This window comes from Poecilia formosa, unplaced genomic scaffold (genome assembly GCF_000485575.1).
Source record: "Poecilia formosa unplaced genomic scaffold, Poecilia_formosa-5.1.2 Scaffold577, whole genome shotgun sequence".
Taxonomy (NCBI): domain Eukaryota; kingdom Metazoa; phylum Chordata; class Actinopteri; order Cyprinodontiformes; family Poeciliidae; genus Poecilia; species Poecilia formosa.
Genome location: NW_006800516.1, coordinates 83,832 through 88,636, shown reverse-complemented (window position 1 = coordinate 88,636; position 4,805 = coordinate 83,832). Strand labels below are relative to the sequence as shown.

General features: G+C 46.7%; 1 long non-coding RNA gene across 1 annotated transcript in view; it reads left to right on the top strand.

Annotated features, from left to right (window-relative positions):
• The window catches only part of LOC107834295 (uncharacterized), a 21,741-nt gene that overhangs the window by 12,494 nt on the left and 4,442 nt on the right, over nucleotides 1-4,805 (top strand). The window lies entirely within an intron of this gene.

Sequence of the window (4,805 nt, the reverse complement as noted above, 5' to 3'; positions counted from 1 at the left end):
ATATATACACAATAATATGTCCATCTTACTTGTGAAATGTTGTCTGTGGAGCCCTCGCATCAATAATCCATCGACCAGATCAACAATATCCCTCAGTGCTGAGGCATCTTCTGCTGTTTTGATTGAGCAAAGCAGGAGGGAATAAGAAATATAATAAGATAATATTTATAATAATAAAATATACAATAAGAAATACGGCTCCGAAATGGCCGCCGTATTTCCTGCGCCGGAGCGGTCAATGAGGCGTCTATGCTTACATTATGTCTATGGAGACGACAGGGAGACTCCGTGGAGAGTGCTGGAACTTTGGTAACTCGTTTTAGGGACAAAACGTCTAAAAAGTGCAACAACGTAAATATGCACTAGCGCCAAGGGACAGTTGAAGGACCAAAGAAGAAGCATTTGGTGAGCTGGATGCCAAAAGTCTACACAGGAGCCGGTGGAGAGGAAGAGGCTAGCTACGCCTGCGCTGGGCCCGCTGCTTTGGATTTGGCTGCTTTTCCTCTGCCTTTACCGAGAAAGGCGTGGATTAGATGACTGTTATCTGGAGAGACAGTCACCAGGACCTTATAAAAACCAGCCACTGTGGATCGAGGACCAGTGGTGAGTGTCGTCAGAATCAGGCCTGTAACGGGGGTTTGAATGACTATAATGCCGGCTTTTATTTGTTTTATTTTATGGTGGGCCCACTAATTAAAAACTGTCATTTATTTTAAATGTATTTTGTTCAGACTAAAGGACTCATGTGTTCGGGACTGTTCAGAATAAGTCAGTGTAGAACTCTATAAGCGTTTAAAAGACAGTGAAAGTCCCTATTTCTGAACCAGGTATTTGTCAAAGCCTGTTGTATTTTTATTTGTATTTTCCTGGTTAGTAGGAGGTTAAAGAACAAACACTTTAGGTTCTATTCATTCAGGCAGACATAAGGTCTGCTGGTGACCATATTCAGTATGTTTTCATATTTGGTCTACTTTAATTTGCATTCTGAAGTTTGGTAAATAAAAGCTTTGCCATTATAAAGTCACCTTATTCATGGGTCAGACATCTGCAGTTAATTAAGATGAATGCTTTATAACAGTGGTTCATGGGAAATGTAGTGAAACCAGTTTCTTGGGGTGTAACCATAAATAGATAGAACCCAGAGCACTAGATCTAGCCTTAGACACCAGAAAGCGCTACATAGGTAACACTTTATTTGAAGGGGGGTGAATAAGACTGACACCACACTGTCATAAAAACCTGTCATGAACATGAATAAGCCTTCATGAATATTTATGACTGGTAGACTGGATGTTCTGTTTTAGTGTTTTTGCTACTTTTTGTGTGGGAAATGTTTGCTTTTTGGTTTTGATTCCCCTGATTGGTAGTCTCTGCTCTATCTGCTCTTTGAGCTGTTGTTTATCGGTTGCCATGGCAACGGGTCGTGCGTAATACCGACATACAGAGCGAGAAAAGGCGGAATAGAAGTTGTTTGAGCTATTTTTTCTTTATTTCTTTATCCATTTGAATTTTGTTACGTTATTCTTAAATTTCGACCAATAGGCGACCAATAGGCGACCAATAGGCGCTGTCCAGTCCAGTAATACGTATCAATTAGCAGGAGTATGAAAGACGTAAAAATAATTAACTATTATTTGGTCAACAACAGAAAAAGACAAAATAGTGATTTGAGTCTTGTTTAATTCTCAATGTCTTCCAACAAAACCAAAAATCGAATGAATAACAACCGTTGGTGTCTTCACACCTCACCTTCTCCCATTCACAATAAAAGCATACATTCTGGTGTGAAATATATACATTGTATCCGGCACAATATATATATTGTATCCGCCACACAGCCCCCCCCCAAACACACAGAATGTCACAAACACAAAAAACCATAACATGCGAAACAACATCACAAGTATATAAAGAAAACAGACACACAACGGAAAAACAAAACAGCACTGACAAACAAAACAATTGAACTACCTAACGGTAACGTTTAGGGATAAGTCGGCCACCACGGCTTCTCTTCACAGGAACAGGGGTTGAAAGTGAAAAAGACTCTCCAGATCGACTGCTACTGAGCTGTCCACCTGAGGGGGACAAACCAGCTGTAAGGGAAGGATCCGGAAGAGTGGGTAAAGAAACTGGGGGACAACCACGGCGAGGTGGCTCAGCCAACTCAACTGGGTCCCCTAGTAACATGTGAGCTGGCTTCAAACGGTCCACAGAAATACTCTCCTGATTACCCCCCAACTCCACCAAAAAATCTTTAGGTCCCCTCTCCAAAACATGGAATGGACCATCGTAAGGAGGCTGAAGTGGTGAGCGGTGTGAGTCATGGCAGATAAATACATACTCAGCAGACATTAGGTCCTTTGGCACAAACACCTGTGGAAGGCAGTGATGTGCTGCTAACGGGGCAAAAGATCTAGCTTCCCCATTTAGAACCGTTCTATTCCCCTGGGAATCAATCGAACCCGACAGACCCGGAAGAAATTCCCCTGGTACACGGAAGGGCTGGCCCAGGACCAACTCAGCTGAAGAAAACTGTAGGTCCTCTTTTGGGACCGAACGCAGGCCCAACAAAACCCAAGGCATGTGATCTATCCAACTATTATCCACCAATGAGGCCCGCAATGCAGCCTTCATTGTGCGGTGGAACCTCTCACAAAGACCATTGGCCTGCGGATGGTAGGCAGCAGTACGGTGGAGTTTAACCCCAAGGCTCTCTGCCACTGCAGTCCACAACTCCGAAGTGAACTGGGGACCTCTGTCAGAGGTCAAGTCCAATGGCACACCAAACCGGGACACCCAGGAGGAGATAAACGCTCGAGCCACATCAGCCGAAGTGGTTGATGACAGTGGAACTGCCTCCGGCCACCTAGTACTTCTGTCCTCCATCGTCAGGAGATAGGTAAAACCTCTGGAAGGTGGAAGCGGCCCCACTAAGTCCACATGCACATGTTCAAACTTCCGTTGCAGAACAGGAAAGTGCTCCAGTAGAGCCTTAGTGTGCCGTTGGACCTTGGCATGCTGGCAAGCCAAACAGGAAGCCGTCCATGTCTGTACATCTTTCCGGAGTCCCGGCCACACAAACTTTGCCCCTACCAGTTTAACAGAAGCTTTGACGCCCGGGTGTGAAAGGGAATGAACTGCCTCAAAAACCTGCTGACGCCAACTAGAAGGGACCAAAGGCTGAGGTTTGCCAGTCGAGACATCGCAAAGAAGGGTTGCGCCACACTCATGAAAGGAGACCTCCTCTAAATGCAAACTGGATTCAGCTGCTTTAAAGGCCAGAATATCCTGGTCGGTCAGTTGGTCTGTGGCCATGGCGAGGTAGTCCACACCTAAATGCACAGAAGCAACCCTTGCTCTGGACAGACAGTCAGCCACCAGATTATTCTTGCCAGCCACATGTTGAATGTCAGTGGTGAACTCTGAAATGGCAGATAAGTGCCGTTGTTGCCGAGCTGACCACGGTTCAGAAACTTTTGCAATAGCAAAAGTGAGAGGCTTGTGGTCAACAAAAGCAGTAAAGTCCCTGCCCTCCAACATGAAGCGGAAATGGCGTGTTGCCAGAAAAAGGGCAAGCAGTTCCCTGTCAAAGGTGCTATGTTTTTTTTTCAGCATCCCGGAGTTTCCTGCTAAAAAAAGCGAGGGGTTGCCAGGCACCATCCACCCATTGCTCACAAACTGCCCCAACTGCATAATCAGAGGCGTCAGTTGTTGGAGCCACAGGAGCAACTGGAGATGGATGGGCCAAAAGCACAGCATTAGCCAAGGCCTTCTTGGCATCATCGAATGCCTGCACCCTCTTGGGGGTCCACTCTATCTGCTGGTCCCCTTTTTTGCCTCGAAGTGCTTCATACAAGGGGTGCATGAGGTGAGCTGCCCGTGGGATGAAACGGTTATAAAAGTTAATCATCCCCAAAAACTCCTGCAGGGGCTTCACTGAGGGAAGGCGGGGAAAAGCGGAAACTGCTTCAACCTTTGCAGGCAGGGGAACCGCCCCTTGAGAAGACACTTTGTGATCCAGGAACTCAACAGCAGGCAGTCCAAATTGGCATTTAGCTGGGTTCACGATCAGGCCATGTTCACTGAGCCTAACAAACAGCTGATGAAGGTGCACCATGTGTTCTTCCACAGAGGGACTAGCCACCAGTATGTCGTCCAAATAGACGAACAAAAATGGCATACCCTGCAGGACCGAATCCATAAGCCGCTGGAAAGTCTGCGCTGCGCCTTTAAGACCGAAGGGCATCCGTAAAAACTCAAAAAGACCAAAAGGCGTGATAACTGCGGTTTTGGGTACATCTAAGGGATGCACTGGAACCTGATGGTAGCCTCGCACCAAGTCCACCTTAGAGAACATGGTTGCTCCAGCCAGGCGGGCAGATTCTCCTTGAGAGCGCCGTATTTGTTAGCGGTTGGTGGGTTCCTCAGCAGACCCATCAGACAGCGCGTTGAAACGGAATCCAATGCAGCAACTACATGGAAGTACTTGGTCTCATCTGTGGTTAACCCCGGAGATGGAACTGGGCTTCCACATGCTGGAACCATGGTTCTGGGTCGTGCTGCCAGAACTCTGGAAGCTTCATAACGGCAGCAAAAACAGAAACGGCGGTTGGAGCAACGGCCGCCTGGCAAGAAACTGGGTCCGAAAACACAGCTGGCAGAGAAGCGGCGGCAGCATCTGGTGAGTTCTCAGTAAAAAACATGTCCAGATGTTTGCAGATGTTCGGGGTCACCAATGTGGAAGTCAGCAGAAAAAGACGAAATAGTGATTTGAGTCTTGTTTAATTCTCAATGTCTTCCAA